At 41.0% G+C, this 14810-nt stretch overlaps 1 protein-coding gene across 2 annotated transcripts in view; it reads right to left on the reverse strand.

Moving 5' to 3' along the window:
- The window catches only part of LOC135244710 (E3 ubiquitin-protein ligase NEURL1-like), a 77999-nt gene that overhangs the window by 22024 nt on the left and 41165 nt on the right, over positions 1-14810 (reverse strand). The window lies entirely within an intron of this gene.

Here is a 14810-nt window from a genome sequence, read left to right on the forward strand (position 1 = left end):
CGGATTTCCTACATTATCATATCTGTCACACAGATATCCTTAGGGATCATCCAGGTGCTTTTTCGCAAATATAAAGGAGCATTGATGTTTCTCTTGGTTCGCAGTGTTTTATGCATTGCTGCCCTCCCATGAATCATATTTTTGCCCAGTTGCTTTCCTACTGTGGAGTCATGAACACTGACTGTAGCTGAGGATAAAGAGGCCTGTAGTTTTTTCGAATGTTCTGGGATTTTGTGTGACTTCCTGGGTGAATTGTCACTGCACCCTTGGTGAAACTTGACATATGGAATATTCACCACTGTTCCAAGTGTCCTCCATTTGGAGATAACGGCTCTTACTTAGTCCCAGAGCCTAAGAAATGGCTTTGTAATCCTTTCCAGACTGATGTATTTCAACTACTTTTTCTCATCTCTTCTGGAATTTTCTTTTATCACGGCATAGCATGCTTGTAAAAACTTTGTGGTGACTACTTCACTCTGATGGTAAGGTTCAACATGAGTGAGGGTTAGATTCAAGAAGGCTGACTGCAATCAAGCCTGGCTGTGTTCAATCAGCTGAATCTAATTATCAATTAAATTTGGTTAATTGGTTGATTGAGTAACATGGGTGATAGGTGTGTTTGATAACTTTTTTCATTAAATAAATGAAATAATTTAAACCGTTCATTTTGTCTACTCAAAACACGTTCCTGTCTCATATTACATTTTGTCGAAAGATCTGAAACCATTCAGTGTGACAAATATGCAATAATAGAGGAAATCAGGAAGTTGGAAAATACTTTTTCAGGGCACTGTATGTTGTGTTGACACAACATCAATACCAGTCTTCAAAGGCAGAGTTATTATGTATAATTTCTAATGAAATGAACACTTCTCCCTTCAGATTCGGTACTCTAAAGGTTCTGATGAACAGAGAAAAATAATGAAATGTACAGCGTGGGTTGCACAACTCTATCCAGCAAAGAATTTCAGACAAGCTTGCTTTATTGCATAATAAAATGAGACCTTCAGTATGGACTAATTTACAAAAGGTAAAGGACAAAAAAGTACATTTATTAAATTGTGGGCGAATTCTACTTCAATCAATTTAAGTGTGCTTAAATGTACAACTGAAAGCAATCTATTAAATTTAAGGGTATCGGCCTAGGAAAGTATAATAATGCCAATAAAAGCATCAACCTAATAATCTCACTTCTAAATGCAACATTATTACACAAAAGATATTAACAAATTCAAATGTGCCTCACGTAAATCTGTAATTGAATATTAAGACCAGATGAAACTGTATTGACCTTCTAACATACTGATAGCATTTCCAGTAAATGTTCTCTCCCAGTTATTTCAGTATGATAATTAAGTTCTGCAAGGAATATAATCTGTTAACATTTCTGCATTTCTACTTCCTTTTGATATTCCTGTTAATCAAACCAGAGAACACAGGAAATGGTCAGCAGAATAAATTCAACCACAATACCTGCTGGCTCAAATCAAACTGACTCTTATCTATTAGCTTCACTAAATCTAATGTCTAAAATTCTCATGGTACTTGAAGCCCGGGCCACGAATGAGAAAATAATATTTATGCTGAACTGATTGAATTGGCTCCCTGTCCACATTTCAGTAACATGATAAAATGTGTTTCTTTGGGATTATTGAGAAAATATAAGGTGAACAAAATTGAGTGAGGTCACAAAAGTTCATAGCAGTTTCCGGAGGAAATTGTGAACACACACACACACACACACACGCACACACACGCGTGCACGCACACACCCACACTCACACACACACACACACACACATACACACACACACACTGCCCTCCTTATGAGATGTGCTATTTGATACACACATGGATTAAAGCATACTTTAATCTTGCTTGGTTTCAGGTGCCTACTTGGTTGTGTCATGCAGTGGAAGGAGGGAAAGATGGAGGATTGGAGGTCGGCTGCGTCAGGGTAGTTTCTGAAAGGACATTCCGGCTGCTTCAAACCAAATCCAATTCAAAGAGTGAGAACTGTGCCAGCTTTGGGCCTCTGTTAGCTTACAGGACTCTGCCCATAATACAGCAGCCATTTGCAATCTTCTACATTTCTCAGCTTTCTCTGTGTTCGATTCAGGTCAAATTCAACCCATGGGGCTTAACATCTACCTTTTTGCAAACACATTACTTTTAGAGTATATGCATTCTGAAATTATGTAAATACTGCAATCAATGGTTTAGATTATTTCACTTTAAAAATAAATGCAGCTCTCCCCTTGAACAAACACATATTGCCACATCCACGGTTAAATTATTTGGTGAATAAATAGTTTCCCCATCACCACAGTACAGAAAAAAAACTACAGCAGACATATTACTTCCTGATGAATATATTTCAGCATTTGACATTTGTTTTAAAGTTTTGTTTGAAGATGAAAAAAGTAATAAAACCCACACTATCTGTGAAAGTGAAGTAAATCACTCACAGTGTTTTTAATGAGTGTATTTGATGTGCTATAGAGCTAGGAGGGGAGGCTCTGTTATCTATAGTGGAGTGGGGCATGACCTCCCCAAGGTCATTTCTCCTGATTGGAGATGGAGGGGGGGGTGCTGTCAGTCTGATTGGCTGGAGGGAGTCCAGCTTTATCCAAGCCTATCAGGAGGGGGGCGGAGGCAAGGAGAGCTCGCGCCTGTGTTCGTTTTTGGGAGTGCCTCCATTGTTGACAGGCCCAGGATTGTTTGGGATGAGGTTGTAAAACACAAGCTATCACATGTTCTGACCTTAAACCAGACACTGCAGTCCTGTGTTGGATTTAGATCCAGACCAATATCTGGGTGGACTGATATATAGGGCCGATATTTCAATTTCTGGACCATATCTGTATTGGTAATTAAGGTGGCTGATGTAGAGGACCTATATAATAATAACAATAATAATAATAATAATAATAATAATAACAATAACAATAAACTTTATTTGTATAGCACTTTTCAAAAACAAAGTTACAAAGTGCTTTACACACAAAAAAGAAATAAAATAATACAAGATGTAGACGACAGCTTAAGGGACACATTAAAACAAAGTATATGAATAAATTAACATGAAAATAGGAGCAGCATGAAAGAGGGCCAAACAGAGGAACAGATACAGATACAAGGTTAAAAGAATATAGTAAATAACAGGATGTTAAAAAAAAATAAAAATAAGAGTAGAAAAGGTATTAAGAGGCTAAAACATTAAAAACAACTTTGTAAAAATGTGTATATATATATATATCTTTTATTTTTTAAACTCTACATCTAAAATGAACGTATTCCTAAATGAAACAGACACAAAGTGTTATGCCAGCACAATAGGGAAAATATACGAGGACAAGAGGAGCTCTGGCAGGTGCAAATGCAGATGAGCTATGCTTCTTGTTTTATAATGTGTCACTAACTTACTGGCAGTGGCTTTAGACAGATCACAAGGTGAACGCACAAACGCAGTTTCTCTCCCTATGGAACCTAGGTCTGTTCCACAAGCTAATTTGTATTTTTTCTGGACACAGATCTGACCAACCAACTTTATTCAGTTTCCAAAGAAAATGTAATATTTTCAAAGACTGGGTAACTGACCCATCACTTAGCTTTAGCAAGCTAGTCCAAACACATTATAAATCATTTAAGCTTAATGCAACATGCTCAAAATTGAGGAAATGTGAACCAAGGGAAAAACACCCCAAATAAAATACATAACTATCAATACTGAGAAAAAATATACAAAGAAAAAAATGGTAATATAATTTGGTGCAAGTAAGGTAGTTCTGAGTTACAGTACTGAGTTTCAGAGCTGAGTTTCAGTGCTGAGTTACAGTCCTGAGTTATGGTGCTGAGTTACAGACCTCAGTTACAGTGCTGAGTTAAAGTGCTGAGTTACAGTCCTGAGTTACAGTGCTGAGTTAAAGTGCTGAGTTACAGTCCTGAGTTACTGTGCTGAGTTACAGTGCTAAGTTACAGGGCTGAGTTTCAGTGCTGAGTTTCAGTGTTGAGTTATGGTGCTGAGTTACAGTGCTGAGTTATGGTAGTGAGTTACAGTGCTAAGTTACAGGGCTGAGTTTCAGTGCTAAGTTATGGTGCTGAGTTTCAGTGTTGAGTTATGGTGCTGAGTTACAGTACTGAGTTAAAGTCCTGAGTTTCAGTGTTGAGTTATGGTGCTGAGTTACAGGGCTGAGTTAAAGTCCTGAGTTTCAGTGTTGAGTTATGGTGCTGAGTTTCAGTGCTGAGTTAAAGTCCTGAGTTTCAGTGTTGAGTTATGGTGCTGAGTTACTGTGCTGAGATGCATCTGCTAGTTTCAGGGTTGCCTTCAGAGGTTTCTGCAGGCTTCCATATCTCTGCCGGGCCTCTATAAACATGTCCTGTCGCCTACGCTGAACCATGCGCAAAGAATGCACCATCAGCAAAGAGTGCGGCTTGTGAAAAGCAACATTTGGAGTTCTCCAGTGATTCCCTCTGACCACAAACACATTTCCCCAATTACGGTCTCATATTGTTTTAGACAAGGGAACCCCCCAAAGGAAACCTCCATATGGGGCCTTCGCTATTGGTAATACATTTTTCAGCCATCTGAAAGTGATTATGATCTGGAACACATTCTGAGCTCCCCTGTCCCCTGGCTGCCAGGAGCTTTAATTATTTAAGTTATTATCTAATTGCGTTTCTGTACAATATCGCTGAAGTAATTCAATCACAGTAGATGTGCACAGCTACACAGATACATTTTTCTGTTAATAAGTTAAACATGTTGACCTCGCTGGTAACAGAAACTGCCAATGGCAGGGAACAGCGCACAGGAAAAATTAAAAACAATAAATCACCAGTCACTTCTAGAGATTGCACTGCCAACATGTGCATGCATGCATTACTGTTGCAAGCTGTGCCACAAAGCTACAAAAACACTTTTATGCGCATCTTGTGTGTGATGAATTCCAGTACACCATTATGCCAAAATCTCAGACTGTCAAAATGAGTACTGCTGACATTTTGGTTTTCTGTGTCAGGAAAGGGAAAGGGCATGAACTGTGGAAGCTAGGAATGTCCATGTCAGATACAAACCGGAAAAAAAAACATGTTCGATGTCATTTCGGGAAAAGGAAATCAGAATAAAACTCTTACACTTTATCCAGGGTAAAATTCCAAATAATCAGAGCACATGATCTGTTATTTTAGTTTCGTTGAACAGGGTTCAAGTGGTTGGTCATTCACGGGGAGTAATAGTGGACATCCGCATGTATGGCTGTGCCAAGCTTTCCGATTGGCCAAAGGTCTATAAAATGGAGGGTCGCAGGTCTTCAGCTCCATAAGAGATTTCCTGTGGACTTAATGAGCTTCACTAAAGGACTGTGTACATCAGCAGAACCATTCTACGTTCAGGCTTATTATTTTTGGATCTTTAATTTGTAACATTAGTTTGGAATTGTTTATTTGAGCAAATTCAAACCTTCAGGCCAATCAGATGCCTTCATAAACTAACAAAGAAAACCCGTTCCTTTCTCTCTTTCTCTCTCTCGTTTACAGAAAAAAACATGGATGTCAGCAGAAGTGTACTGCACTTAATGGTCCAGATGATTTACGTCATATATTCATACACATCTCAGCAAATCTGAGCTGAAAGCTGTGGAACAATTTATTACATTTGCTCATGTGAAAAACGCTAAAGCAGAAACGGGCTGTTTTCGCCAGATGGGGAAATGCCCACCGTATGCCAAATCCACACTGGCCAGCTCTCCGTGCCAGTCAGGACAGCAATGCCCCCCCCCCCCCCTTTCCAGCACACACATCCCATGCTTCAGACTCGCCCCTTCACCCTCGACAGTGGAGTAGCAGTAGTAATGGTGCAGTATAGTTGTGAAAGGATAGGCTTAGCTGTGTGGTGGTATTTACTTTTGTTCACAATGCTAATTGGTGGTTTGTTTGGCTAACTTTACACTTCTCCATAATAAACAGACTTCCGTGCCTTCTTGGTGACGTCATTCTTCCTGAGACCTACAGTACACTGATGTTCTCTCCTTCTGTAAATCACTCTGGATATGCATCTGCTCATTGAAGGTAAATGTAATGTAATTTAGTCGAATGCATTCACACTGCTCATAAATCTATACTTGTTGTGTGTTTCATTTCCCAGCATACCCACGGTTGAAATCTTAAACATTCTGCACAACTTCCCAAACTAGTATTTCTATCATCAGGATCACCACTGAACTTGCTGTATATGGTATGAAAAACATACCCCCATTTAAGCGACAAGAAAAAAAAGCTACACTGCAGCTCAGCAGAATAGGGGTTTGGTATCTACTGCTGGGTTTGTATCTGCGACCTAGGCAAAGGTGCTGTACCCTTGAGAAATTAACTTCAGTTATTATTTCATCATCCATACAAAATCGATCATGTTCAAAATTGGCATACGTGCGGTTGCATGGCAAGAACAACCAATCAGATCTGAATAAATGTCTGTGCTGGCTTGGTTCTGACAATCTGATCCTTCACACTTAAAAACAGCCATTTAGTACCAGGATCTGGCCCCATGTGCTGCTTACATTGATTCTGTTATGACAAGCTGAGAGAAAGGCTTGATTGCAAAAACGGAGAAAACCTGACATAGGCATCGATTGTGTCGCAATCACATGAAGCGTTTTCGTTTCATCCGAACGATTTTCAATTTATGCCGCATATAAACGAACTTTCCAGCGAGCGCGGCAATGTGATTACTGGACGTAGTCATGGAACTTGGATATAAGACAACAAATATTCAGAGTGACATATTGGAAGTGAAATGCCTATAAAAAAAACAGGCCTGCACCACATACTGAATAATCTGTAGTGCATTAATTTCAGATCGCACAACTCGAGCGAGCTCCAGCCAAGACCGACTCGGTTGCAGATGGTTTTATATCGGCGCTGACACCATTTGGGTCTGCCCTCGTCTGAAACGACGCGTTCTGTGAGGTTCTAACCGACTGCTCCGCGAACCGAGTGACAGGTTGTCAGTGGCAACGATCGCCCCCGACGCATTTTCAAGAGCCACGCAGAAAACACCGCCCCTGCTCACCCTGTCCCCCATCCATCAAACCGCCACGGTTCGTTTTCATGGTCGGACATGTTTATTTTCACTGCAGAAACACGCCTAAAAAAATGACATTTTGATTATTATTGTAAAGTAACCGCCAACACAAAAAGCACGTACATAATTATTAATAAGAATATCTATTTCTGCAGACATTAATGCACCTTCAGATCTTCTTGTCCTTAAGTGTTCCAAAAAAAATAACTGCAGCAGTCCATTGAAGGAGAATACTCAAATTACTACGGACACACGTATGGATTATATTGCTTTTCATTATTGGGCAACTATTGGTTAAAGTATCATGCGAAGATTCGCGTCAGGTTTCAACTCATAAATGGTCAGTGAACAGAGTGATGGATTTTCTGTCCTTAGCCCAAATACTTAATGAACGGAATGAACCACAAGCCCCCGAAAAAAAGATGGAAAATATGGTGCAAATGTGTGAATATCTCAGAAAACCACACCAGCATAATCACGGATAGAAGTGTGGTGGGGTGGTTGAGCGCCTGGATACATAAGCAGATGACTAAGAGGGAGTAATAAAATTTACAGACAGAACAATGGCCTGGATTCAACCAACATTCATTCTTAAATTCCACTTCTGCACTTGTTAGGGCCTTCCTACCACAAACACAGTTTGCCAACTTCAGCAATCACCAAAATTAACTTTTTTGGGTTGCTTTTGGGTAAATAGTGCAATTTAACTGCATAATTCAATAGTGCTGGAAAGTTTAGAAGGCCTAAAACTTGCATTTATTCATAACTTTATTTGTAAGTTTAATGATGTTTACATGTTTGGCTGAATCTAGGACCATGCTTGGGTACCTTTTGCACAAGACACTGCCCTGAACAGCCTTGGTAAACACATCCAACTGTATATACAACATTCACATATGTATCAACATTCATTCAGCTGCTGTAAGCTACTGAGGAGAAAAGTGCCTGCATAGCAGATAAACAATATCATCAGATTAAACATTTTACTGCAGAGCAATGTAATCACTCTTCAAGATTCTCTGACAAGATGAACACTGTTGATCATAGCGTTGAAAATAAAGCACACTTTCAAATATCCCTACCTACCATACGAGGCTGGGTTCCTCATACCTGCTGCCAGTGATTTTAATACCATCATATTTAACGCGACTGATTTTAATATTGCCATAAGTAATGAGACAGCTTGGAAAAACATTTCCAGCTGGCTGAACCGCGACATATTGTATTTCAAGCGAGTCCTTTCTTAAGCACATAGAAAGGCGTTCTCAGGGTAGTTTGATGTCTGAGGCCTTTTTTTCCACAGAATCCTCTTTTTTTAAAGCAAAGTCGAGGTTCTCGGTGAAGAAACGGCTGAGCTCCCTCTCGCCACACAGCGCGCACCGACGTTAGCGTCAGGTGGCGAGTGATGACGCGACTGGCCTGTACTGAACCGCACACGTGCGAGGCTGACCTCACAGAGCCAGGGACAATTCCGCAGAGGATAAATCTGCCTGCCGAGTCACGTGACCTCCCCCTGGCCTACCCCAGCGGATCTGACTAACTGATGATACATCGCAGGACAGCTGAGGACCGAGCGTTTCCCAATATCACACAGAAAGGAGATTGATTTGTACGTGAGAACAGGGCCAGTTCAAGCGATCGAATCAATCACACGTGCGCACGTGAGAGAATGCTGGCTGCCCGACTGACCTACAGTACAGCCCACAGCGTGAACACGGGGATGAAACGCCCCTGCTCTAACAAAGCGAGGTGAGATCTATCTCATCGCTCACACACAATCAAGGAGATAGGACTCAACATTACGCCTGTCACCTTTAAACAGGCGTACAACAATCATTCCCTGCCACAGATGCATGATTCTGCAGCTCATATGCTATATTCCACAGTGCATTTACAGAAATTACTTAAAAAATACCGCATGTAATTTCATTGTTATTAAAGGTGTTTATTGTGATTCCATTTTCTCTGAATTGTGGTTTATCAAAAGAACTAGAGGCACTGGTATTTCAGTTTCTACATTTAGGATTATGTAAATTTACATGAAACCCCTCTTTTATTAAATCCATTCACTGTTAAATATTATGGTTAGCAAGTATGTCAATAAAAATAGTTTTTAACTGTAAGAAATTACTTTGCAAAAATAACACACTGCACTTAAGACTTTTGTGTACTGAAACTACCCCACTCTGGTGTGTGAAATAAATGCCACAATCTGATGAGAGTCATTAAGAGCTACACATAACACCTGGCCCTCATCTCTGATGGGGCCTTCCCACTGAATCTGACACTCGATGCATCCTACATTACAGGCACCCAAAGGACATTGAGCTCAGGTTTCTAATACAGCACCTGATTAATGTAAACTACCAAAGTGACAGTTCTGTGTCAAAGTCCACCTTTACTGTTACTATTTTCCAAAAGGTGAGTTTGATCTGTTCTTCTGACAGTGATCTGTGTGTGAACAGGGTCAGTCGGACAATCTATGAAACTGGAGAAAGCAATCTGGAATCACGCCACTTGTGCTGCTAGTTTGAAGCTAAGTGTGGGAGACCTGGCTGGTGGCCAGTTCTTTTTCTCAGGCCTACAGCCTGTTACAGTAAATACACTACATGGCCAAAAGTATCTGGACAACCCTTGGTCTGTGGCTGTTTTCTCTGGTTCTGGCTACGCCCCCTAGTTCCAACAAAGGCAAATCTTAATGCTGCAGCATACAATCACATTCTAAATAATTCTGTGCTTCCCAAACAGTTTGGGGAAGGACCCTTCCCTGTTTCAGCATGACAATGCCACCGGGAACACAGGGAGGTCCATATAGAAATAGTATGGTCAAGAATGGTGAGGAAGGAATTGATTGGCCTGCACAGAGCCCTGACCTCAACCCCATCCAACACCTTTGGGATCAATTGGAAAACCAACTGTGAGCCAGGCCTAATCATCCAATCAGTACCCAGCCTCACTAATGCTCTTCTGGCTGAATGGAAGCAAATCCCTGCAGCAATGCTCCAGCATCTAGTATAAAGTCTTCCCAGAAGAGTGGAGGTTGTTATAGCAACAAAGGGTGGACCAACTCCATATTAAACGCTGATCATTTTTGATGAGTTGTTGGGTGTCAGGTGTCCACATACAATTGGCCATGTATTGTATAATCCTGCTACATTTCTACAGAAACGGTAAGGGAAAAGGAATGCACGCCTTGCAGCGTCAGGCTCCATATGAGTGGTCAATCAGCGCTAAAGCCACCTCAGGACGGCACCCACAGCTGCTCTCCACAGCTGCTCTCCGCTGCTCCTCTCCACAGCTGCTCTCCACTGCTGCTCTCCACAGCTGCTCTCCCGTTAAACAGAGCGTGTGGCGGGAAAGGCATATCAGCGGGTCACATGTTTAAGATCGCGCCTTTGAGACACATGACTTCATTCCCCAATCAGGAGCACACAGCGAGGACGGGAAACACACTTTCTGTTATCAGCAAACACAACAGCGTCCCATCGGTAAAGAGGGCTGGCTGCAGTAACTACGGCAAACAGCAGAAGACAAACAGTACTGAGTACTTCCTTAAATAAAGCCACAACAGTCTCAAGTCCTAAGCCTGGTACAGGTAAACAAACTGTTACATTTGCGTAAAGTTTATTATATATTTAAGGTGGCGCAGTCCTGAAGAGGCCCGTCCTGACTGTATTGGACTGATAGCAGCTTTGATGCGTTTCCAGTAAGTGGAGGTCAAGTCTGAGTAGTGTATCTGACTGAAACGATCTCAGCTGCAGTCCACACAAAGGAAGTTTGCTCCTATCTCAGGATGAAAGCCAATAGACTGGTTTTTAACAAAAATGTAAAGACCTTGTACACTTGTTTCTCACAGCTGTTCTCACGTACTTCAAGCCCCAAGATAACAATGGTATTATTTCAAATTCCTAAATGGGAAAAAAATTCCTTTTGATGTCATTTCTAAACACAAACATCAGATGTACGACACAGGATGTTAGTTCTGTATTGATATTCACTTCAAGATCACTGACGATTGGCAGTCCACTAAATGGTCTCACTGCTGATTGGTTAAAATGTAAACTTCTGAAAGCAACATTAATGCCCAGTACCAATACGCTGTCACTCCCATTAATAAACAAATTAAAGACACTTAAAATTTTTAATATCTTAGTCTTTGTTCTTTAGGAGTAATAAAAGAACGTGATGACTTAAAAGAACTGCTCTCACTGGAAAGACTGAGACACTGGCAGAGTTTAATCCCGGTAAAGTATCAATCAATCAATCAATCAATCAAACTTTATTTGTACAGCACATTTCATACAGTAAGTGCAACTCAATGTGCTTCACAGAAAATAATTGCAAAGAATAATTAAAATAATTAAAAAAGAATTATTTCAATTATAATTAAAATAATTAAAAAGAGAGAAAGGAACAAACAAATAATAATAATAACATTAATAGTAATAGTAATAATAATAACAATAAATAAATAATGAAATAAATAAAATAAATAAAAGCAATGCAAAAACCTAGGTAAAAGCAATGCCAAGAAAGTGTGTCTTAAGATTTCTTTTAAAAATGTCCACAGATTCAGAAACCCGTAGATCCTCCGGCAGGCTGTTCCAAAGGCTAGGACCATAATAGCTAAAAGCTGCTTCTCCATGCCTTTTTGTTCTAGCCTTTGGAACAGTTAAGAGACCAGCGTCGGAGGATCTCAGGGTTCTGCCGGGGACATACCTAAAAAGCATCTCGGATAAATAGGCAGGTGCATTGCCATTTAGTGATTTAAAAACCAATAAAAGGATCTTAAAATCTATTCTAAAACTAACAGGCAACCAATGCAGGGACTTTAAAATGGGAGTGATGTGTGCTCTCCTTCTGGTCTTTGTCAGTACGCGTGCTGCTGCGTTCTGCACAAGTTGTAACTGACCAATTGCTTTTTTTTGGAAGACCAGACAGGAGAGCATTACAGTAATCAAGCCTGTTAGTAATAAAACCATGCATTATTTTTTCAGTATTAGCCTGAGATAGAAACGGTCGAACTCTAGAAATATTCTTTAAATGGTAAAAAGATAATTTTGTGACATTTCTGATGTGTGCCGCCAAATTTAAGTCTGAGTCAATAATGACACCAAGGTTTTTGACCTAGTCCTTGGTGTTGAGTGCAAGTGATTGTAATTTTACAGACAGTTTCTCTCTCTGGGCCTTTTCCCCAATGACCAGCTTTGCCACGAGACATTACTAAAGGAACCATTTCCCCGCACAGGTCTGCCTCAGAGAGCATTCATTACAAACACACACCCTGACGGCACAGTCAAACAGCACAGTAAACATATCTGACATTTACCTGATGCAGTCACAATATGTTAGTCTCTGAAGAAACTGGGTCAACATACAGTAAAGCAAGTCTGACAAACATTTATTCCTCTGTTTTCAAGGTTTTAAACAAAGCCAGTTTACAATTAAAAAAATGATATATGGCTAGTTTTTATAGCACAATATATTATCTTTTAAATCTGTTCCTTGGTCTTTATGCACTGATGTGTGAGATCATGTGCATGTGCCTGGGTCTTGTACATTTCCTGCCCGCACCAGTTTTTCATGTTTGATAGACAGTCTCCTTCATAAAGCAATGCAATTTGATACATACATTTCTGACATCAGTAGGATCACCCTGGCCAATCACAGCCGGCCCACTACTTCCACTGGATTGTTTTATGGATCCTATTCTGTCGATCACCTGACCGATACCTTGCATTCTCTATGGTTATTTTTGAATGCAAGCATATTTTTGCCATTGTTAGTCTCTTGACATGCTCTCTTGAATATAAATTATATGATCATATAGGTTTGGAATCTGTTATCCTATATTTCATGCGCACTGTCTTTATATTATTTTAAGAATCCCTAACAGAGGCTAATAATACATTTATTTTCACAATAAAGGTTTACCTTCTTCCATTCTGCTCCCGCTACGGCTGGAATGCTTTACCTTCATATAGTTACTTTATACAGAGATTCCCATGACACAGTGTAAGCCAGGACTACACTCCTGCCATCTGTCTTCCAGTGAAACTTCCCAGCAAAACCACTTTATGAGTCAGAGAGATATGAATATATGAATATGCCTCTCGTATCCCTGCTCACATGAACACTCTTGCTCTAAAATAACAAATTAGAAAAAAAAAACTTTATATAGGCTTTCACCTTCAATGGAACTTCCCAGCAAAACCACTTTATGAGTCAGAGAGATATGAATATATGAATATGCTTCTCATATCACTGCTCACATGAACACTCTTGCTCTAAAATAACAAATAAAAAACTTTATATAGGCTACCATTTTTCAGATTTCACATTGCACCTGATCCTGTATTCAAAGATGTGACAGCCTTGTGCTAGGAACTTAATAAAGGAATTAATCTGCTGAAATTATAAATTATTCTACTGACATTAAAGGCGCAGTTTGTTATAAAATACATTTCTCAATGTAATAAAATGGATGAATGACACTATTTAGGGTGACCTTTCCCTTTAATGCAGGCTACAAAGCTTAAAAGAACATCCTAAAGTGAAATCACGTTACAGTATTCCTACCCAGGATGCCGCAGTTAGATTATGTCACAGCACGCTAAAGCCCCATGGCCTCATGCATGGTGACAGGTAAAGATGGCCTCCTGCACGGTGACAGGTAAAGATGGCCTCATGCATGGTGACAGGTAAAGATGGCCTCCTGCACGGTGACAGGTAAAGATGGCCTCATGCACGGTGACAGGTAAAGATGGCCTCATGCACAGTGACAGGTAAAGATGGCCTCATGCACAGTGACAGGTAAAGATGGCCTCATGCACGGTGACAGGTAAAGATGGCCTCATGCACGGTGACAGGTAAAGATGGCCTCATGCACGGTGACAGGTAAAGATGGCCTCATGCATGGTGACAGGTAAAGATGGCCTCATGCACGGTGACAGGTAAAGATGGCCTCATGCACGGTGACAGGTAAAGATGGCCTCATGCACAGTGACAGGTAAAGATGGCCTCCTGCATGGTGACAGGTAAAGATGGCCTCATGCACAGTGACAGGTAAAGATGGCCTCCTGCACGGTGACAGGTAAAGATGGCCTCATGCACAGTGACAGGTAAAGATGGCCTCATGCATGGTGACAGGTAAAGATGGCCTCATGCACGGTGACAGGTAAAGATGGCCTCATGCACAGTGACAGGTAAAGATGGCCTCATGCATGGTGACAGGTAAAGATGGCCTCATGCACAGTGACAGGTAAAGATGGCCTCATGCACGGTGACAGGTAAAGATGGCCTCATGCACGGTGACAGGTAAAGATGGCCTCATGCATGGTGACAGGTAAAGATGGCCTCATGCATGGTGACAGGTAAAGATGGCCTCATGCACGGTGACAGGTAAAGATGGCCTCATGCGTGGTGACATGTAAAGATGGCCTCATGCACGGTGACAGGTAAAGATGGCCTCATGCACGGTGACAGGTAAAGATGGCCTCATGCGTGGTGACATGTAAAGATGGCCTCATGCACGGTGACAGGTAAAGATGGCTTCATGCACGGTGACAGGTAAAGATGGCTTCATGCACGGTGACAGGTAAAGATGGCTTCATGCATAGTGACGGGGTAGCGGGAAGCGCATGTGCGCTAGCTCCCCGGAGCTGGCTCCGCGGTGACCTCACATATATCAGCGTCTGAGCGGCGTCAGAATTACAGCTGGTTGTCAGGG

Source organism: Anguilla rostrata, chromosome 18 (assembly GCF_018555375.3).
Source record: "Anguilla rostrata isolate EN2019 chromosome 18, ASM1855537v3, whole genome shotgun sequence".
Taxonomy (NCBI): Eukaryota; Metazoa; Chordata; class Actinopteri; order Anguilliformes; family Anguillidae; genus Anguilla; species Anguilla rostrata.